Source organism: Octodon degus, unplaced genomic scaffold (genome assembly GCF_000260255.1).
Source record: "Octodon degus isolate 3935 unplaced genomic scaffold, OctDeg1.0 scaffold00030, whole genome shotgun sequence".
In the NCBI taxonomy this organism is placed as follows: Eukaryota; Metazoa; Chordata; class Mammalia; order Rodentia; family Octodontidae; genus Octodon; species Octodon degus.
The window spans coordinates 9,595,548-9,618,567 of record NW_004524606.1 but is presented as its reverse complement, the minus strand read 5'-3'; the positions used below and the strand labels follow the sequence as shown (position 1 = coordinate 9,618,567).

At 44.3% G+C, this 23,020-nt stretch overlaps 1 protein-coding gene across 6 annotated transcripts in view; it reads left to right on the top strand.

Moving 5' to 3' along the window:
* The first annotated feature begins 6,282 nt into the window (after window positions 1-6,282).
* Foxp1 (forkhead box P1) overlaps window positions 6,283-23,020 on the top strand; it is a 588,512-nt gene continuing 571,774 nt past the window's right edge. For 2 of the 6 annotated variants that reach the window (XM_023713291.1, XM_023713289.1), the window contains exons 1-2: window positions 6,285-6,589; window positions 8,409-8,553. The gene's annotated coding sequence lies outside the window, so the exon portion shown is untranslated. Of the gene's footprint in view, window positions 6,590-8,408; window positions 8,554-18,950; window positions 19,047-23,020 lie in introns of all 6 variants that reach the window. The other 4 variants (XM_023713290.1, XM_023713297.1, XM_004629500.3 and 1 more) reach the window with 4 other exon arrangements.

Below are 23,020 nucleotides of genomic sequence, written 5' to 3'. Positions count from 1 at the left end.
AATAGCTCAAGAATAGCAGGAAACTTCTCTTGAAAGGTATTTTATAGATATTATTTAAACAGACATCCTTATCTCTTGCAAAGATGTTCCCATCATCAAAAATGTTGGCATTTCACCATGCTTAGGTCTATCCTAAAGTCTACAGTTGGGAGATACAACCTTGCCCCATTCTGAAAGATGGGTAGACCTGCCTCTCTTTTCTTCTCATACAAATGTGTTTTGTCTCCTGCCCTCCAACCCTGCCTGTTGGAATGCTGAGCTGGCACTTGTGCATTCTAAGTTTAAGCCAAGACAATTCTCAGAGATTACAATCAGAACTTTGCTTTACATGTGAAATCTTATTTTGAATTCAGATACACAATTACTCACTCAGAGACTTAATTATACTGCCTTAGGATAGTACTAAAACAATGGTTTTAATTATTTTTTGGAGGTTACAAAAGTAACCTGTTGTCTTGTTAAGAAGGCTAACTGTGGGCTTTCTGAGAACTTTACAGATACAAATCAACCATGAACTGAGGTCTCCTTGGGATTTTTTCACATTTATTCAGGAAGCAACCTTACTTCGATGGAATCCCCCCTCCTCTCATTAGACTTCATGTAAACCTAGTAGTGCTTGGATGTGTCTTTACAAACTGTTTAGAGAACTGGAAGGAGGATTCAACAGGATGGCTCCTGGGCTCCCAGAGGTGTGGCCCTCAGTGGTTTGGAAAACATTCTGGGTTTTAAACAGCAACACCTATAATTATGGAGGCGTCATCCCTTCCATAAAAAAGAAAACAAAACAAAGAAAGCAAAGCCCTCTACTAACAAGGTGTAGTCATAGCATGTGTTCACCCTTTCCAAAACCTGTTTGGCCTTTGTTTCTGGCCTGGTGGGGAATATCTCCCATCTTTCTCTGAGTTCTCATAAAACAATACAAAGATAAACAATTGGAGGGCAATTAGCAGTCTCTTTGGGGTAACAGGGGAGAGAAGTCACCCTGTTATTAATGTAAAAGGAATTAATCATGGTTTACATAGGTGATTTATAGCTTAACTCTGCAAGCTGTTGAACAACAAGGAACTGACAAAATTTACAAAAGATGCCAGTTGGAGACTCAGCTATGGCAGACAACTTACAGTCCTGTCACTTCAGGCGGCACAGAACACTGGCGTGTTGCACAAGGGGCTGTGCTTTCTGTGGCGCAGTTGCTTAAATGTGAGTGTGTGTGTGAGTCTCAGCAGGGTGCTTTGGTTGAAAATACAGTTTTGATTCTGTAGGCCTGGATCAGGGGCCAAGTGCTGCCTTTTTACTGCCCCTCAGGTGGTGCCTGAGCTGCAGATGAGCACCCCTCCTGCACAGCAAGGCTGTAGATGGTTCTAGCACCTGTAGCAGATGGGGCTGAGCTGTGCATCGCTCCTTTACATGTCTCCAAGGTATGAACATGTGGTACTGTGAACGCTCATGGCAGAGAGAGTTGGAGCAGCTTTCTGGAGTGAAAGTATTTGGCCAAACACTTTATTGTGCATTGCAGTTCATAGGATTATGATCCATTCAGTGCCTTAGGGCCAAGCGCCATGTAGTACAGTTACTGAAATCTCTTTTCACAAGGACTGATTTAGGAAAACATGAAAAAAAATTGCAGGTCACATTTATTTACATGCATATACCTGTGTCCTTAAAAAGAAAAAAAAAAAAAGAGTTGGAAATGGAATCTCTATGGCCCTGGTTAGAAACAGCACTACTGGCTCCAGATTTAAAATGGGGTGAGCACTACCACTGTAGATTTTCCAAGCATGCAGTTGATCTAATGTGTCTTGTCTCAGTACCTGTCAACACTATACCCTGTAAAGCAGGAGACCCCTGCAGATTTCCAGTGTGGATGCATAGGGACATCAGAAGTCACGGGATGGTCTGTTCTTGCCAGTTATACCAGGCGCATGATTTTTGGAGATTTTTATCTTGGAAGGAAACTGAGGCGTCCCAACTTTCATGTAGAGTGGTCCTAACATACTCAGCCAGCAGCCCTCTCCTTTGCCCTCAGCCTGCACTCTCTTTCCTCCACACGTGTGTCTACCACATCTGGAAAAGAGGAGTCTGTGATGGGATCCGCTTGATCTCCACCCACTGTGGCCTCGTTTTTCCACCACCTGTAAAGGGATGCGGAGGGTGGTTGTTTTTTGGAAGCCAGGCCAGCCACCTAGTGTCTGATGTGGAAAAGTGAGATGAAAATACACACAGTCAGTTTTGCATGCCCGCATCTGGTAATCTGAGCAACAACTCTGAAGATAACAATATGCAATATAAAAACCACTGTTAATTTCCTACCATCTTGTTTTGAAAGTCTGTATTGTTTTTATTGTTTTCTTCCTCTCTTTAAAATAAAGGCTTTCATTTGATGATTGCCAGCTACACACACACAAACACACACACACACACACACGACACAATGTCAAGGCATGTGGATTCTGACCCTTGTTCATCCCTTAATAAATCTTCTAGCCCTGGAGAAAGCCTACAGTCCCTGGCACCACCCTCTCTATTTGCAGTGTGACGTGCTTAGTTCTGTTTCTCAAAGTGTGGGCGCCTTGGCAGCAGCACAGCATGAGATAACGCGGACTGCGCCTTTTCCATCTCTTTGTGATCCTTCTGGTTGTGCAGAATATTTTTTTCCTGCGATGCTCATTTTTAAAAAACTTTCTGACACTGTGACCCCCTTGTTTTATTTCATTTATGTATCTGGTACAGGGTCTCACTATGCAGCTTGGACTCATAGTGTTCCTCCTGTTTTTAGACTCTCCAGCGCTGGTGTGTGTGACCTCACCTGGACTTAGTTGTCAGCTCAGCCTGCTCTGGGGGTGGGGACAGGCGTGGCACGCAGGACCAGGGATCAAACCCTGGTCCCTGTGCTTGCCATAAGACCCTTTCTTTAATCCATTGTTTTTCATTTGCTACTCTTATAAAGAAAAAGCAGTGATTTTATTTTCAGTTCACTGTGCTTGTTTTAAGTTATGGAGGGGGAATATGGACTTTCTATTTATAGTAGTAGCAGAAAAACAAAATGTAAGTTGATGTAAATAAAAATATTTAGCACCATTACCATAATAAGTTCACTCAAATGAATACGCTATACAGGCATTAAATATTCAGGAATTACTATGTTATAGAGGTATGGCAAAATCAGGAAGGTGACCCTACAGCTACAGCTGAAGAAACACTGAGGTGCTTTTAGTTTCTCTTCAGCTCGAACCTTAGAGCACTCAACCATGTCATGAAGTGGTAAATGTCTACTCCAGTTCCTTCTCCCAACATGTGCATATGTCCATTGACCAGTACTCGGAGAAGGAAGTTCAAGTTTGAGGCATAGTACGTGGCAGGCACTAACACCTTCTGCTGTCTTAGGGGAAATCCTGGCTTCAGTTAACTGTAGTTTTCTAACTGTGCATTTACAATGATCCTCTCCTTACTTAAAATATGAGAAAACCAAGACAGGCAATTTTGCCTTGATGTAATTCAAAATAAAATTATGTCAGAAACATGTTTTAAAAAGGGATTTCTATTTGTTTTATCGCCAAAAGGTGGCGTCCTACCCCCATGCCCTTTATTTAAGAATACTTCTTGCATTAATTTAACAAAAAGAAACTTGCAGTTGATTACTGATAAAGAAATTAAAATCTGCTCCTTATGAATGTAACGTGACAGTGTTGAAAATGAACACTATGTTAAGCTGCAGTTAAGTTTCCCTCTAATGTGAACCAAATGGATAGAATTCTCTAAGAAGGTGGCACATAGTATTATATACAGAACTGAGTATCATACATCATGAATTTACAACCAGAATTTCCTTTTGTCTGCAAAAGTTGTTGCCAACCTGACTTTAGCCTCCACTTTCAAGTGAATGCAGAATTTAAGGCAGCTAAAATGCAAACTAGGATCAGCAGCATTCTACAAATCTTTTCCAGCATGGCAATAATAATGATTAAAAAAAAAATAACAGCTCAGTACAAAGAACAAGATCAGAGTATGAATTGTTCTTTATAGACTATGAATAATTTGTTGTATTTAAATAAATTACAATTTCTTTGAATAAAAATTCTATGACCAGGCATATACAATAAACAAGTTATATTAGCAGAACATTATAAAAGTTAAAACCAAATTTTTTTTCCCAACAGACTGGCTACTTTGTAGATATCCATGTAATTCCATGGGAATTTAGAATATGGAGTTCCCACTGATGTCAAAGCATTGTTGAGAGTATTAATTGAGCTAACATAAAGGTTTTATATCAGTGCCTAGGTCACAGGAAGCATTCAGTAATCCTAGCTGTCATTACTAAAGGCTGTGGACTATGAGCGCCCCAAGGGCAGGAACTTTATTTATTTGTGCGTCTTTAAGCGTCCACTATATGGTCTAGAACATTGAACATGTGTTTATGTCCTGACAAGGACAACATGAGCCCTAGCCCCTAGGAGACACACTAAAATGCATTTTATATGTGTAGTTTTGATCTAGAAAATCGCGTGGATGGTCTTGCCTGCATCACTCAGAGGCAGCGCAGCGTGTATTCAACATAGATTGTACTAGGCTGAGCTCAGTCTCCCTTTCTCTGGCTTTATTCTCCAAGAGTGCCAGTGAACGGTAGCTTAATTTTATTTTATTTGCAAAGACAATTTTAAAGTGATATTCTTATGCTGTCATTGGAATTGAAATTTAAATTCTGTAAATGAGTGTTTACTATTTGTAAAAAAACACTGTATAACGAGCTATATTATCTACAACTGGGCTAGTCTCAAAACCAAAGGGACAGTAAGCTTCCTCTCTGTCCACCCCAGGGGAAGGATTCTGTAAGAATCCATATGGGTGGCTTAAAATACATTTCTGTAATGCTCTGGCCTAGTGCAGTTCAGCCAAGAGCTGAATGCTGCCCTGGAGTTTAGCAGCATCTGGAGTGGGGAATCTGATCAAAATTACAACAAACCATCGAGGTGCTGGATTTAAGTCACCTTTGGAAATGTGAAATCAGCTTTTGTCAGCTTCATGTTGATAAGAAATAATATATATCCTTAGATTCCATATATATCTTTATTTCAAAACATTTCATTTGAGCTTCTCATTTACTCCAAATTTCCGAATTCCACAAAACTTCAAAACAGCAAAAAGAAAAAAACAAAACCAAAAACACACAAAAAATACACCTCACCTTTTCAAAGAAGTGGAGAAGCTTTCTGCATGTGACTGATCCGTGGGAGAACAGGGAATTTATGTTTAACAACTGATTGACATGCTAGCCCCGGGTGTTTTCCTGGGAGCCCAGGCAGGCTCACAGTTCCTTAAGCAGCCACTCCCCCCACCCCACAAGAGGATCCAACTACACATTCCTGCAGAGATGCCGACTAGGAAGGGTGGTGTGTGGGGGGCCCCATCTGAGTTACACTCTCCTGATTCCTAGATCCAGGGGAAAAACCCCTCAGCTGGCGGGTTTTCTGTTTCCCTGCAAACATGGCTTGTCCTTCTGCTGAACTTTCACCCCCACTCCCCTTCTTTCATTGGACAAAGTGCAGAAAGAGCGGGGAGAGACGCAGGGAGGTGGGGGGGGGGGGCTGAACACACCACCCTCCCTCCCTCTGCTGCAAGTCACTGATGGCAGAACACTTTCACTTTTAACCGGAGGAAACTCACATCCTCGCCTATCCTCTCCTCTTCCTTCTGTATTTTCAGCATAGAAACCAAGCAAATAACCACCGCATTCCCAGTCTTGAACCCCAGTAGATAGCACTCTCCCCTTCTTTTTCCCGGCCTTTCAATGCCCCACTCCCCATCTTCTGAGGAATATCTCCCTTCCCCACTCCCTTATTTTCAAGGTCTTTCCAGCCAGATGCCTCTTTTGCTAGGGACTATTCTGGCATTCCTTTCCTTTCTTTTTGGTCTTCGGGGCTTATGTCTCTCTTCCCTAACTAGCCTGGACGCTGGACCCCCCTCCCCTCCACAATCTACTCCCCCTCCCTTTGCTTGGCAATTTCTTCTTTCTTTCTTTCCTTTTTTTTTTTTCCTGGAGCCTTGTTGTTTACCCAGCAGGTGGATGTGACGTCAGGGACGCACAACAGCAAAAAATAACAACATCTCCCTCCGCGACGTGTTGGCCTCTCTCGCGCGCCTTATTTATTTATTTGTTCCGGGATGCGAAGTAGAGGAGGGGGGGCGGCCTCCGGAGCACCAGGGGCCTGGGAAGGGGGCGCGGCTCGCGTTCTAGGGGATTTGGGGGGGACCTCGCGGAAAGCGCCGGGTGGAAGCAAGGCCTGGGCGGGAGACCTGGTTGGACTGGGGGCTCCCGGCCTGCGCTCCCCGCGCCTCTGTCGCCGCAGCTGGCGGGGCTCCGGGAAGCTAGTCCGGAGCGGAGGAATCTATTGTTATTTATTGTGTGGCGGTTACATGCTGTACTCGCGGCGGCCCGGCCCTCGCCTGGGAGTGCGTGTGTGCGCGCGTGTGTGCGCGAGTGAGTGTGTGCGAGAGTGTGTGCGCGGGGTGCGCGCGCGGGCGGGTGTGGGCGCGCGCGGGGAAAGGCCCGAAAACACCTTAGTTTGCACCGAGAGACCATTTGCAGCGGGTGAGTTTGTATTTTTCCATTTCTGCTCCACTTTTCCCAAGCCGCCTCCTGCCTTGTTTCTGCCACTTTAAACAACAACAACAACCAGCACAAAAAAAAAGAAAAAGAAAAAAAGAAAAAAAAAAAGAAAAAAAAAAGAAGAAAAACAGGAAAAAAAGAAAGAAAAAAAAAACTTTCTACCTTCAGGCTCCACGTGCATCTCCCCCAGCTCCCCTTCCTCCTCTCTCCCCTCGGTCTGGGCCCAGCTCTGGGGTGGGTAGGCGCTACGAGCTGGCGGGAGGGTGGAGGGAGCCCCGGGCGCTTGTACTCTTGGGTCTATTTGCATAAATCCAATGGGGGGGGGGCAGCAGCGGAGAGTGGGAAAGCCGAGGTCGCTTTCCCTTTGGCTTCCTCACGCCTCTCTTTCTCTGCGCTTCCCGCAATCGCCCGGGGTAGAGAAATCAATAAGCCCAGGCCTCCAGTTGCAACTTTCAGTGCCCAGCGTCGGCGTCCGGTGGCCGCCAGGGTGCTGGGGGCCCTGGGTTGGGGCCGCGGCGGGAAGGGGTGTGAGGCGGGCGCCCCCTGTACTCAAAGTTTGGACTTGGAACAAACTTTTTCCCTTGCCCTTCCACGGGTGTGTGCCCCTGAATTGCCCCGCAGGCCCCAATGGACGGACTAGGGACGCCTGCGCCCGGCGCTCGGGGACGACCCTGGAGCCATGCGCGCTTAGGTGTAGCCCGGCGGTGGGGACGCTCTCGCACTGTAAACCCCCTGGACCTGGGAAAGCTAAGACACCCGCGCACCCTCTGCCAGACGCACCCCCACGCGCGCTCAGCCCCCGCTTCCCTGAGATGCGCCCGTGTCCAGATCCGCCGGTGGGCATAGGAACCGGGTGCGCCGAGATCCTCCTCCCCTCACCGTGCACACTGTACTTTCTGGCCCTCCACCCCCGTTTTGAGCTTAGCGAGCGGGTGAACTTCCAAAGCTCTGAACTGCCCCGCACCACGCGTGTGTCGCCGCGTCCCCCGGGCCCCATCCCGGCAGCCGATGGCTCTGCGTTCCTCTCCTGCGCGCAGCCTTCTTCCCGAGCTCCGGGCGCACAGTTCCCGTCCGGCACAGACAAATCCCCGGAGCCGACGAGCCGCGGCGGCGTGCGCTCGGGGTGGGGACAGCGGCGGCGGCGGCGGCGGCCGCCACTGGAGCCGAGGAGTTCGCCAACTGCCGCGGGGTCGCGGTCATTTGTTGCCTCCGCCTCCCCTCGCCCCCGCCTCCCGCCCCCTCCTCCCCAGTCTCTGCCTCGCTGGCAAACTTCGATTTCTTCTCCTTTAGGACCTCCGATAGCCCCCCTCCCCACCTGTTGTGAGCTCCTCCTCGGTCCCCGGAGACTGGCAGTGATACACACGGGCGCCTGGGAGCTCCTCGCCCAGAAACAAAGTCGCATGCCCCCCTCCCAAGAGTTTGCTCCGAAACGCTGCCTGCAGCCCCCCCATTCCCACGCAGCTCCCGCCCTCTCTGAGAGTGACTAAATAAACAGTTGTTACTTCAACCTTGCGCCTTCGATCGTATCCCTATCCCACCCCTTTTCCCCAATCCCTCCCCCCTTCTTTTTTGTTGTTGCAACTTTGTAAGATCTCCGGGAAGGTGCCGAGACTTTGGCTCGGGCCGATTTCCCGGACTCGGGATCCTTTCAGGGATTCCCTGAGCCGCATCCTCTCTTCATCCGCGCGCACTCGGGGTCCTCCGAGCCCGCCGCCCGCTTACGCGTCCCATCCCCTTTGATTCCCCCAACCTGCACAAGCAAGACTTGCTGAAGGGCGCCCCGATTTCTCGTCGACCGCAGAACCCGAAAGTTTGCAAGAGGAAGAGAGCGTGCGGCGAGCGAGCGGGCCGGGGGCAGCGGCCGCGGCTCCGGGGACCATGGTGCCGCGGGCGCCTCCTCCGCTGGCGTGAAGGCGGCGCTCCCACTCCCTCACCGGACTCCGTGGGTAAGTCGAGGCGGCCGCCGCCGCCAGGGCAAGGACACGGGCGGGGGCGCGGGGGCCAGGGACACCCGAGAGACCCGGGCTGCACCGGGGCTTTTCCGTGCCCAAAGAGCCAGCCTGGGCGGCGCGAGCGTGGCGATCAAGCAAGCGCCTGGAGCCAGGAATGTGCCCATCCTCGAGCCGGTAGGTGCTTCGAAATATAGGACTTTCCTCCTTTTTCTTTCCTAAATCCGAAAATTTGGAGATCAAAGTTTAGAGTGGAGTGTAAAGTATTTCGATAAAATACGGTGACATCCCTCGCTCTCCTCACCCCTCTCCCCCTTATAACTATCAATTATTTCCAAGTCATTGGGTCCAAATACCCTTGCTTGGCAGATTACGAAGTGTATTGATTTAGTCCGGACTCATCCTACGCTTTCGTCTTAATTCATTTTCTTTTTGCTCAACCAGTAGACCCAAAATGAAACTTATTTCTTCCTCTTTCCTTCCTCCCCACCCCCAAACCCTCATTTGTGAGGCTTGAGCGGACTAATGAAATTAATATAAACATTTCATTTGGTAGAGTTGGAACTTCTCCAGCCCACTTCTGCGGGGCTGGGGCTGGCTTGCTCTCTCCTCGCAGGTATTTTGTAAGTTAGGATTCTTTGGTTGTTACTGCTCTTCAAATAAGAATGCTGCGGGAGCACTCTGGATTCCCTCTGAAAAAAGTCTCACACTGAAACCATCTACTCAGCACCTTCCGCGTCCGTAGCCCTGAGGATTTAGGACTTGCACAATGGCGGAGTGGGGGAAACCTCGGGGACATTTAAGGAATTTTTCTTACATACTGAAAATATTAAAGAATCTGCAAATAATTTTTACAACCCACCCTCACCCCCTGTACCACAGAGAGGATCTAATGGGAAGATGTCTTAACTAGAAATTGAAGATAAATAGTGAGACTTCAGGTGTTCGGTACCCCTGAGATGCCTGCATAATTCAAACAGAGGAGTTCCTGCTCATTTCTGCATTTTTGTGAAATGTAGCAAATCTGTTGTAGAATTCCACTGGAGTTTTGATTCTTAAAGTAGAAATACCTTTCATTTTGAGTCCACAAAAAGAAAACGGGGTTCATATTTTCAGGAAATTGAAAAATTTCCCCTGTCTGTTTGAAAGGGCTCATAATTAAAGATCATTAAAAATTAAAAAAAAGGAACGCAACTAGTTTCCCTTCAGAAGATGTCAGCTGAAATCTCAGTGCAAAGGGAAAAAAGGTTTAACATCTTGCCACTCGCTGCAGCCTCCCCCCTTAGTCATTGTATGGGAGAGAGGAAAAAAAAATCACTTTTTTTTTTTTTTTTTTTTAAAGTAAAGTAAACAGCCTCCAACTGCTGAACCTTGACAACCCAAATTAAGGAAGCAGGAGAGATCAAACAGAGCTGCTGCTGGGTTGTCAGGAGCTGCTACATGGAGAACCCTGGGCTACTCGATCAAGCAGCAAGGCTGTATGTTCACTTATGCAGAAATGGACCATTGCAAATGCTGATCTTTGTTGTGCAAGGAAGGCTCTCTTGGAAGGAAGCACCCAGCCCCTCTGCGGGCTGCATTTGAGTTCCTTGTGGATGCCAAGTTGTTAAACAAATTTTTTTTTAAATGCATCCTTCTCCATAAGAAGAATGCACCCAAAAAGGTATTCAAAGATTATTAAGTCGTCCAGAGGCTGTCTTGCTACCCGGTACAGTTGGAAGTGAAATTCTTTTCTTTTTTTTTTTTTTTTTAAACCAACATTAGACTCCTACACTAGAGTTAGATAACGATTTCTCACATCAAGCTTAGAAGATAGCTGCCTTGTCAGGGAAGCCAGGGTTTTTGCATGTGAGGGTTTAAATCTGATGTGAAGCTTAGAAAAAGAAAGAAAGAAAAGATAAAGGAAAAGAAAGAAAAAACAAATCCCTGCTGATGAACTTTTGTGTTAGCCCACTCTTGGAATTTAAACAGCCAAGAGAGAGGTTCTCCAGATTAGACATAACCGCTTTTTTTAGATTGACATTCAACATGACCGCCTTGCTACTTTTATTCAAGTTCTTTGTAACTTGTCCTTGCTTGTTGTTTGGGAAAATGTAACTGCTTTACATTTTTAAGGAAAGTAGTAACAGTAATTATTTGAGCATTTTGTTTTCACAGGTCTATCAAAGTAGAATGAAAGAAATCAACTATTCAAATTGACTGTTCCAAGTTAAGGGGTTTATATTGCTGGAGATATGTTAGATTATGTATTTATATTTAAATGCTGGAGTATAAACTGTGTCACACACTTTTCCCCAGCTATAAACTATCCTCAAATTAAATGTCATTTTGAATTAAGTAGAACAAAGTAGGAAATAGGACAAGTAAACACGTACAGAAGAATAAAAATAATTGTCATTTAAAGCTTGTATTTTTAATTAACAAGTGTTGATCACCTAGTAAGCACTTTGTTTTTTTATAAGCCAGAGTGTCATAACCAGGGTGCATATGTTTCAGAGTCTGTAGCTTTTATTGGATATACCTTTATTGTATAATTAAGCAGTGTAAGTTAAACATACACATGGATGCTATTAGGCAATTTTCTGCAACATGTAATGTTTTTAAAAAGCTATAAATATTTTCTAGTTAAATCATTTGTACCAACAATAGCAAAAGTTAACTGAGCTAATATTGAGCATATGCCTGCTTTTTTCTGTTACTAAGTTTTTCTTTGGATCTCTTGAGAGGAGACTCCTGACTTAGTACATTTACATTCTTAGGGTCTATTGGAGGATACTGTGTTTTCAGTGGTTGTTTAAATTAACAGAAGAATCAGGATATTTCCCAAATAAATATATTTATACCACCAGCATGTCTGATGCCAAAATTAAGAAAGAGAAGGGACAGTGTAGCAGATGTGACAACTTCTTTTGAACCTAGCTTCCTCTTTGCCGCTCATCTTACTGTGTATATTTGGTTTTCACGTTTTACTTAAGATTCAAGCTCAGTTTTGAAACACTGTCATGCTAGTATCTGCATCACAAAAGTATGGGTGTTCAGACAAGGCTGGGTATGTGTTACCGGGCTGCTCAGTGTTCAGTGGATATGCCAGGACTATTTACAGGACCTAGCAAGAGTTTTATCTTTTACAAATAATTTTAGACACACATTAATAAAATTTAAATAGATTGCAGGCTGTCAGAAAATAGTATAAATTTTGTTTATGATTCAGTTACTTTAAGGTACTTACATTAAAGAAACTCATTTAACCCCTCACTGAAGAGCATTAAGTGGGGAGGAAAACCCTCCAAAGAGCTCCCACTGCCCTTTGCTCTCTTGATAATCTTAAATTACTTCAATTTAATTGCAACTTCAAGGCACTGAGTATGAGCTGTTTTTCTAGGACACAGAAAGGGTTTTCAGAGCATAGCTTGATTTGCACAGGTGGTATTTTTTTCTAATAATTTTTGCTCTGGGTTTTTTTCTTACTTATCCTGTTAGATGTTATACTCCTTTTATAGTTTTCAGTTTTACTAGATGCCATTTTTTTCTGCTAAGCCAGCAGTATTGGCTTTTTTTAAAAAGTATGTTTTTAAGTATAGAGTCTTTCAAAAGCCCCAGGCAGGTAGAGGTTTGTTTTCTAAAGAAAATAATCCCAAGGACAGTGTCTGCTAAATAGGCAGGTGAACTACATGCACAAGGCTGTTTACCTTTTTAGTATTTGCAGGGAATTTTTTTAAGTTGATGGTAGTAAATCCCACCAGGTGATCAAACATTGAGCTTGTGAAACCAGCCAGCAAGCCAAATAAGGTTGCACTTTGGCCTATGAATTTTCTAAATGATCTTTCCGATGACTCGTTACCTGAATCTGTAGGCTGTTTAGTTATATGTATGCCATTCTTAGAGCTGTCTTAAACTGATGTTTAGAACTATCTGTCTTGTCTGGTACTTGCACAAATTAAAGTTAGAGGTGCGAAGAGCTCGGCTGGCACAGGTTCCTGAAATGGGGCAGACCTGTTCATGCTTGGGATGTCATAGGTCTGGCTGGTCTTCCCCACCACACAAGGCCTTTCTAGTTTATTTCGCTGTGCATGTGACCATGTGCTTAATGGGAATTAGGCCGATTTAGCTTGTGTCGCCAACCTACAAATAAATGTGAGAAACATTTGATTTCAAGAAGTGCAGTGGTTTTGCATCCCATAGATAATATGCTTGCACTAAAGGCTTCAGTTTTGTAGAGAGGAAATGTGTGTGTGTGTGTGTGTGTGTGTGTGTGTGAGTGTGTGTGTGTGGGGGGTGCATGGCTATTGGGAAACACAGCTAGACACAGGCTTTGTTCCCTTAATAAATTAACATGTTAGCCAGTTTCTGCAAAGACAGTTTTTAAGCCTTATTTAGAAGGCATCTTCCATTCATGAGAACGTTGTGCCAAAAACTGTGTCTTTTTATCTCCTGTACTCTTTGTTTTGCCCAGTCGTGAAATCTCTTGAGCAGGTTGGCTAGGGGGTGCTTTTGCAAGCTTGTTTTTCTTTTTGCTAGTCTCCTGATGTCTGTTTTTAATGTCCTTCCTGTTGGGCACAACAGGTGTTTGTTTGGTCACGGTTTTATAGGAGAAAAAATGTTTCCTACCTGGGTAGCCCCTGAGAGAGGAAACTGTTGAGAGGAAGAACCCCATAACTGAACAGGTGTAAGTGGCCTGACCTTAATGAGCATCTCCAAGCTGTTGTGTTCAAAGGGGACAAGGGTGCTCATTTTCTTGTCATGAAATGTACAGTCAACTTGCGATAATTCAAGATTATTAAGAGAGTGGGCATGGCTGGGAGCTTTTTAGTTGTTTGGTCTTCGTGTTTAAAGCTGCTCAGTTGTGGGGTTAAATTAGTTTCTTCAATCCGAGTACTTAAAGTAACGAAATCATAAACAAAATTTATATTAGGTCCTGACAACTAATAATCTATTTAAATTACATTAAAGTATCTGGGCAAAAATTTAATTAAAGACAGAAGTACTGTCAAGCCCTGTAAATATCTTGACAGGTCTACTCAAATGGAACTGATATCGCGAAATATTTACATATGTCTGGCGTGTTCAGGAGCATGCAGCAGCGCCGGTGTGAAGCTAATTGCACTTTTCTTCCAAAGCACATTTTTAATAAAATAGGTTTTTTCTTTTATAAAAACGAATAGGAATAAGTACAAAATTGTGTTCCAAGGTTCTGTTTACTATTTTGTTCTTTATACTCAGGATCATTCTGTCATGAATATATTTCCTTGAGCTGCTGCTAATTCAGGCAGCTGAGACAGAGGGATCACTGAATAAAAAACTCAGGTTCTTCTGTTTTGTTCTTACTGGTCTGAAGATACTAGGGGCTAGCAGGCTGCAGCACAGTCCGCTCAGGAGCAGTCGGTGGGCCCAACGGTGGCATTGTGGGGCCCCTGTTTACGTTAGGACAAATTTTTTCAGGCTGGAACGATGATTTATATTTGGATACATATTTATTTCTTGCTAGTCAGTGAAGTGGGCCTCCACGTTTTGCCAGAGTTTGTGATTTTAGCTAATCTGTTCGTCTGTTTTGTTTACTGGGACACTGAGTGCTCTTCGTAGCATCATACTCAACACTGAACTGTTGAGGTGCCTTCCTCCCCCTGGAATCGGTGCATCGGAGCCCGAACTTGGCTTGCTGTGCCCTAGGTTCCTGCCTCTGAATTAAGGGGTACTAGTTGAAGGTGTGTTCTTTGAGCTTAGTGATGCAGGGGCAGGCACAGGACTGAGCTGTCTCCAGGCCCAGTGTCTGTCCCATGAGATGGCAGAGTCCGACCAGAGTGCTGGTGCCTCTGTTGTTGGGGCTAGTTGAGCACAGGGTGGGGTGGGGTGGGGTGGAGGCTGGCGCTTGAGCCTGAGGCGAGAAGAGTGCAGGTGGTGATCATTCAGCACACCTGATCCTCTGCTTGCCTGATCCAGAAGAGAGACAGAGAAAGACAGAGGCAGAGGCAGAGGCAGAGGCAGAGAGACACAGAGAGAGAGAGAGAGAGAGAGAGAGCGCATCAGTACATGTGTGTGTGCATATGTGTGTGAGTGCATGTGTGCGCGTGTGTGTGTGTGCGCCTGTGTGCATGTATGTGTGTGGCAGTTACTAAAAATACAAGTCTTTGAATCAGAATTCTTGCTGACATGGGAGTGTACATTTATAACAGACTTTCCCTTGCAACTCTAATGCTCACTAAAACAGAGACCTGTGGGCCAAGGGATTCATCCTGCTAGAGATTCTGGGACTGAAATCTGTCTTCTGTAGCACTGATGTTTTTTCTTAACCTTGAGACCTAGCCTATATTTTTTATGTCGTTTTGAGACAGTTTCACTCTGTAATCCAGGCTGGCCTCAAACTTGTGATCCATCTGCCTGTCTCTTGAGCTGGGGTTACAGGCATATACCATCACACCTGATGTACCCTGTATTCTTTTGAGTGTATTTGAATGAAATTAAAGCATGTATTGAAAATGAACATGAGTGGTTTTTCTTAAACCAGCATGTGTGGAATCCCACCCCGCTTGTCCTGCCGCTGGACAGACTACACGGCTGGGGGCTACCTCTGCAGGCTGAATCAGCCAGGTGATTCTGATGCACACCAAAGTGGCAAAGCTGGACTCTGTAGTGATCAGAGTTGGAGGAAAGCTGACAACCTGTCATAAGGGTTTGGGTTGCTTGACTATTGTGAAACCGGAGAGAGGCATAGATGCGCTGCTTCCTGAAATGAGCTCAAAAACATATGTTAGAAAAACAGACTGAACAAGATCCTTACCATCTAGCGGAGTAATAGGGAGAACTTGGGACATTGGTAGTTTTTAGAACATATCAGATATTTTCTTTTTAATTATTTCTTTGCTGTATTTATGCCCCCCATGGGCGTTGTCACATTGTATTGAGTAATCAGTGTCAACTGGCTTTTTAGACTTTTATTTCCCTGAGTGTTCCATCTTATTTTAAAAACCTGAACTGTTTACTCTTTAGATTAACTCTGCTTGCACACATATTTTGACTTCCCTAAGCATCTTGGGAAATTCTCTATCAGTGCACATTACCGAGCATGATGGAATATTGATGGAAATAGCTTACCCAAGGATGCCATACAAATAAAGCAGAATCCTAAGAAGAATATAGCTTCCAAGATTGTGAGATAAAGGAAGATAACGTGCTGAAGAGGCTTGTTTAAATATTCAGGGGTTCAGCTAAAGATGTAACTACTGAGATCAAAAGAGTTATTTAAATAAAAGTTGTACAGATGTTTTTTGTCTGTATTTATAATGTGCCTTTTGAAGTTACCCAGTAAGAAAGTGTTTGTCCAAAATAGCCTCACCTAATTTTCTTTCAGATTTCCATTTTGGCTTTGGGTGTGGCTTTATTTTAATTGCTGCCAAAAAGTTGGCAGTTGTTTTTATGTTTAGGTCTTTGCCTTGGCTTCCGATGGAGGTGGTATTTGGAATGATCCTATCCAAAGTGCTTTTATTTCTGTTGGGACTCTGAAACACCTAAAAAAAAAAACCTCATTCAGGCCAAGTTTTAAACTAGATTCTCTGTCACTGAATAAAGTGTTTCTCAAAAAGACAAGAAAAGGAGGGGATTGAAAGACTCCAAGGTGCAGTGGTAGAGGATGTACAGTAATAATGACTCTCACTGGTTGATGAAATCTCAGCTTGATGTTAAGTCATGCTGTCTTGTTTGTTGAAAGGATGTTAATCATTTCATTAAGAAAGGTTAAGTAATTAACTGATATTTCATTAGGGAATCAATGACAGACCCTTTTAAGTGATGTACTGTAGATATTTTCTAATAGAAACTTTGCCACCTTTAATTATTTGGAAAGAAGCTGGTTGAATCCTGAGAAGGGGATGCAGTGTCATTAGAAACTGTGACCGTCTCTCTGCAGTGGCAGGTAATTTGGGGCAAAATACGTAGCGTATTGAAAAAGAAAATGGTTTGGTCCTGGTTTTCTTTTACGGGCTTCATCAGACGTGTTGTTGCAGACTCACTGCCGTTTTGCCTGCTTTCCCCGGGTTTAAGAAGGGTTCAACTGCTTAAATGCATTCGTCTTATTTTCTAAATAATGGCTTTTGTTGCAGGGTGATGCGTGTTGACAGTAAACGTGCAGCCTTAACTTTGGTAGGCTTACAACAAATTCTTATACTTGTAGAAGCAAGTCATCCTCCTTGCTACTTGCTGAGGATGCCTCTGCCTTTGTCTTGCTGTCTTTTTGGCAACTGCATCTCAAGGTTTGACTGTTCTGGGTTGGGGATCCAGGACTGGGAAGTAGCATCTGCCCACCTGGCCAGAGTTCCCCTTTTACTCACGCCCCTTTGTCCTGAAGTCATATGTCAGGTCTGCTTCTAGCCTCTTCATCCCTGCAAGCCTATTTTTAACCATGAAAATTTGTAAGCTCCTTAAAGAAAGATCTCACTTCAGTGTCTGTTTTTGTTTTGTTTTGCTTAGGAAGCAGGACAGTTGCTTTTACTAAATATAGAGAGTATCTCTGTTAGAGATGACTTTCTCATAGCACAGCGCTGAGGTTAAAGGATTCTTTAAGTATGAGGTAATAATAAGCAATTTTGAAAACAGCGGAAATGGGTTTTGTGTTGGGACCCAGGGTTTCAGCATTTGTAACCAGTGCCCCAGCAGTTGAATAAAATGGTGCTGCCTCTGGCCCCCGTCACCTGGCTGTATCAGAGTAGAGATATTTTGAGGGAAAAAAAATCGGGCAGGTGTTTGCAAAGCCATTTCTGGTAGAACCTTGTGCTTATATTTTTGTTTGTATTATAAAATATGTAAGAGACTGAAAAGGAACAAAGAAGAACTCACTGAGCACCTGTGTGCTACACTGTAGCCCAGCTTGGAAAAGAACGTGCTGCATGCTAGGTGGGAGATGCTCCTGGTTGTCCCTTCTTGCTGTCACCCCTTCCCTTCCCATGCAGGTGAGCCGACCCTGTTCTCAGAAGGTTGGATGTTTTTTTGTCTCACAGTCTCCCAAATATGAGCTCTAGTTTTTCATGTTGAAGGTTTATAGTGATGGAATCTTGCTGTATGTATTCTTTAGTAATTTGCTTGTTTAAAAAAACCTCATAGACTTAGTACATTTAATGCACCTGGATCCATGTAGCTCTGTCTTTTCCTTTTTTTCTGCATGAAGCTTTTGAAGTGCTGAATATTAATTCAAGACAAGTTCTTTGCATTTCAACCTAAAACCCAGCAGCAATCTGAAGTGCTATACACTGAAAATTTAGGATAAAATGAATGCTTCAGTCTGTCCTCTAATTTCACAGCTTGTTTATTTGCTAGTATTTTGTGGTGGGGGTCCTTAAATAATCTCAATCATGTATTAGGGAATTTGAATGACAAAGAAATCTATCAAGTGGTGGATCGCTTACATTAAGAAAAAAAAACAGGTAAAGCATCCATTTGAAGGCGCCTAACCATTTTCTCATTCTTATTTGAAGACCTGGCTTAGAACTTAACAGTTACATACGCAGGGTAGTAAGTTAAAAAGTGATGTTTAATTAAAAGGCGCTTTATACTTCTGGATCCTTGTTATGATATAGCACCTTGTTCTTCAGTGTAGAAAGTGATTTTTGCATAATTTAAAGGACTGGCATCTTTATGGTAAGAAAGCCATATAAATAGATATACTTAGATGGAAATCGGAACATGTTTTTAAAATAGTGTGTGTCTACTTTCAGCTCTTGTTACCAAACTTGCTGCATAAGCCGGAGTTGATGCTCTGTGATTATGCTAATGACCAAGAGAATCGATGATGCGAGACGAGATGCAATCAGTGGGATAATCGGGGACAGTTATCAGTTTTTGTGTCATTAAGTATTAGTGATAAATAATACACTGTTCATTTTGAGTAGATGGAACATATTTAATTCTGATACACTGAGTTTCAATTTAGTCGAGCTCATTGCTGAGTGAAATGATAATCTTTTGTAATTTCAGAGGAAAGAGAAAAGGCATTTGTGGAGGTGTGACTGTCTCAGGCCATCTAGAAATGTTTACCTTGGCCAGCCAGGGAAGGTTGGAAAAGTTTCATTTTTTCTTTCCTCCTAGACAACTTGGTTATTTGTACTGACATTTTATTAGGGGTGTCAGATACTCAGTAAATAGCACAAATGACCAGTGATGTTAAACAACATAGTCTAAAGGTAGATAAGGTTTCCATAACGAACAGAGGAAACTATAACAAAGTGGGATGTTTGGACAGTGCTCTTTTTAAATGACCTGTGTTAAGCAGGGACTATTAGGGCTGTGGTCCATGTTACCAACAGTTTTAATTTAAACAAAAACTGAGCCTCTCATATCAAATAAGGTTATATTTGGTAATAGTTTATTTAAATTGAAGTAATACTTGTAACTCATCATTTCTTTTTCAGGTTCCTAAAACCTTGTGGGAGAACAGCGACCCTACCTTCTTTGTCATGAAGGATTTGTAGTGCTGCTCCCTAGCAGATCTTCCTCCATGGACAGAGGTTAGCGGCTGTTTTACTGTTGTAAGGCAGCATGAGGTGACAAGAGAAAAAAAATGAGAGGATAATTAGCTACATTTTATAGGATGGAAGAAGCAGTAATTGAAGTCTCCAAAAACAGAAAATCAGGTGCTAGTCTGCTCTGATGCTGTCGTTTGTAATGCATTATAAAAATGGCCCTCAGAAGCATGCCCTCCGCCCTGGGATTGGCCAGCCCTGTGCTGCCATTTTGCGGCTGCCACCAGGCCATGCCTATTGGCTCTGACCGGCTGCACCATCTGTGGTTCCAGCAGTGGCCCTCTTTCTGTGGTAAGGCAGGCCAATTGGGTCAAATTTTGTGATCTGGCAGATACCCACTGGAGCTAAGATCAGGCCAGGCTCGTTTCTGTGTGTGTCCGAAGCCAAGATTTCAACTTGGTGAAAGGCTGTGGAATTTATTTCTCAAAGCATTGCCCACACTCTGTTCCTCTTTCCTTTAACTGCCTCCTTGCATCGAGATGATTGCTTAATGCTCTTAATTATGCTGGATCCGCGTGTGTAATCAAACACCTGTGTGCAGTGTAGATCCTGGGTGGTCACAGAAGAGCCTGGTTGGCTGCTCTTTCAGAAGGAAATGGTTTCTCGTGCAGAGTGGGAAACTCCCAGCGAGCCTGACCACGCGCAGTGGGTGCGCTGAAGGAGAGTGGGCCATTGTCCTTGAACCTGAGCTTGCACTGTTCCTTGAGAAACTATCCTAGTCCCTTGGGTTGGAGCGGTGACACAATGAATAACTCAGAAAATAATGTATTAGAAAAGTTGTGTTGTATCTGTAGCCATGGTCTCTGTCCTAATCTTTGAAAGATGACTTCTTTCTCTCTCCCCATGCCATGTGAGTGGTGAAGTTTCCCATCAGAATGAGGGGGCTGGTAGGTGCTAGTTTGCATCTGAGACTTGGAGCGTGAGTGGAGACTCTTGCCCTCCCTGTGTGGGGACAGGACAGGTCGCAGCTCCAAAGGACTCCAGTGATGGCCCAATCCAAGCTGTGCTGTGGTTGTCGAGGACCTTCTGGTTCAGAGCGGGCCCATGATTTTTGTTGTGACTCATAGCCACTGGGATCACAATAATATTCATATCTGTGTTAGCAGATACATGTGAATGTATATATCTAAGTATGCTTGTGTACACAAATATATATTGTAGGGCTGGAGAGATGGCTCAGTGGAATAAGCACTTCCCTGGCAAGCACAAGGGCCTGAGTTCAATCCCCGGTTCCACCCCCCCCCCCAAAAAAAAGCCTAATATATACTGTATATATGTGCAGATACGGTATTTTTTCTTTTTTTCAGATAGGCTATTTTTAAAATAATACTGTATATGGTTCATGATCCATACATGTTTTTGTTGTTGAATGGATTGAACCTAAGGCTACATTCACATTGAGCTACATCTGAAGCTTACTTTTTTGTTTGTTTGTAATCCTGAAGCAGGATTTTAGCAAGTCTTGCTAATTCGCTAAATTGCCCAGGATGAATGCGCTTTCATTTGTGATCCTCCTGCCTCAGCTTCCTGAACACTGGGATTACAGGGATTATAGATGTGTACTACCAGGCCTGGCTCTGTGTACACTTCTATTATACACTCCATTTCACACTGTATTAGTAGTTCCTCTTGCATCATAAAAGGGCTTTTGGGTAAGTATGAAGGACTGCCTGGTCTTCTAGCTTACAGCTTTATGTTGGGCTTTCTTCTCTCAGGAATGCACCATTGGGATGTCATGGTCTATGGTGTTTGAAGCATGTGAGGGACAAAGATGAAAGAGGCCCAGTGTGGCTGGCAGTGCTCCCTGTGTGTGTGTGCCCACGTGTGTGTGCATAAGAGGTGGCGTCTCTCTGGCTCTGAATAGAATAGCTTGGCTTTGAAGCTCTGGATGTGCTTCCTGAGTGGGTGGCACTCACATAGCCAGGACACTAGACATGTGCATGGGGCTGCCAATCCCCGTTTAACCTGCTGATGCCACCCATGTCTCACTCTTTCTTGGGCTCTGACAGTCACGCTCAGCAGTGTTGGCTTTTATTATTTGCTTTTGGCTTCTTCCTTTGAGCATGTATGGGGGGCGGTGAAAAACTGCTTGCTGTTCATAATAGCGTATTTGGAAAACCTAGAACCACAAAGTCAGATTTTAGAGTGTAAATGGCCCATGAAACAAGTTGTCCCTAAAAACGTATGAGAAGAATCTCACTCTTCCCATATGTATCCAGAAAATTAAAGTAGGGCCGGGGAGATAGCTCAGTAGAATAAGAGCTGCCTGGCAAGCGCAGGGTCCTGAGTTAAGTCCTATTAAAAATATTAAGAGCCTGGTGAAATGGCACACATCTGTAATCCTCTGGTGGGCTGAGGCAGGAGGGTCACAGGTTCTAGCCCAGCTCTAGTAAACTAGTGAGTGAGTGAGACCCTGTCTCACAATGCTTTTTTTTCAAAAAAAGACTTGGAGATGTAGCTCAGTGCAGTGGCCTTTGCTTGAACCCCCAGTACCACTGTCGGGTAGGGGGATTCAAGATGGTGACAGAGCATTCAGTGGAGGGTAGGTCTTTCGTGTGGGGAGCTTCGCTGAGTATGGGGCCATGTGTCATCGCACAGGTCACAGGCGTGAAGCTAGCCCCTCTGGGATCCGAAACTTGACATCAGGCTTTGCTTCTTTGTGCCAAGCCTTCCTCCCAGGAGAGAGCTCAGGTCTGGGGTGGACTCAGACTTGACAGGAGCATGTGCTTAAAATTCCCCCCCTCCCGCACTCCCTTCCCTCGTCTCCCCTGCCTCAACTGAACTCTGTCTTTGTGGTTGCATCCAGATTGGGCTTCGAGTCCATGACTGCAAACTGTGTGCCTGTTCTGGGGTGCCAGGCGGGTGTCAAGTGTGGCACCCTGCTTGTCTCCAGCGTGGCATCCGCTCCAGGCCTTGTACATGTGCACATCCTCCTGCTGTGGGATCATCTTCCCTTCCTTCTTCCCCTCTCTCCGTCCTGCTATTACCTTTCCTGTACAGCCCTGTCCCAGGATCTTCCCATCCTGTACCTTTTGTCCCCGTCACCTTCATTGCTCCTTATTGCCACTTGCCCTTGGCTTCCCTCTGAGGAGATCAGTGAACCTCTAGTCTGAAGACAGTCTCAGGAAAACTTCTGTTCTGTTCCTCCTGTTACCCCAAAGTGTTCATTGTGAGACCAGCAGATGCTTTGGGGAAGGGTTCTCTTTGTGTTACCGCTTTTCAGAATTGCATGCTAATGAGGCCTATGTCCTGGACACTTGGTTGGCCCACACTAGGCAAAAGGCTTGATACAGTAGGGGTGCCCTCACCAATAAGGCCAGCTCCCCTGGGTGAGTCAAGTTTGATTAAGTTTGAAGCCAAAAAATGGACTTTTCTGAGAGTGCTGACTTTCAGAATGTTAATGTCCTTAGAGTAACCTGGAATGTTTCGCCTTGGACTGAGTAGTTTTTGTTCTCTGTCACAGGCACCGATTCTCTGCCCCCTTCCGTTTTGGTGTCCTGAAGCAAGTGACTGCATCCTTGAGTTCCAGTGGCGGGGCAGTGGCTGGGGTTCAGGCCTGAGGGGGTGACCAGGAGCAGAGCCCTTACCGTAGTTTTGGCATCTATAAACACTGGCTTCTAGTGCCCCTGTGTGTTAAAGAATAGGAAGTCTGTGACCCAAACAACATTTCAAGAGGACAAGGTATCAGAATTTCTGTTTCTCCTTTTTCTTTAGACTGTTTGATGATGAAAGTTGAGAAGGTTAAAAAAACCCTTAACTCCCAAGCTTTCACTTCGGGTTTTTCCCCATAGATGTCTCCCATACAGCACATAGCTATTCCTTTCCTTTCCTTTTCTTTCTAAATATATTTACAAAACTATTTATTTATTTATTTATTTATTTATTTATTTATTTGCTACAGGGTCTTTCTACGCAGCTCGGACTCATAGTGATTCTCTTGTCTCAGCTTCCCCAGCACT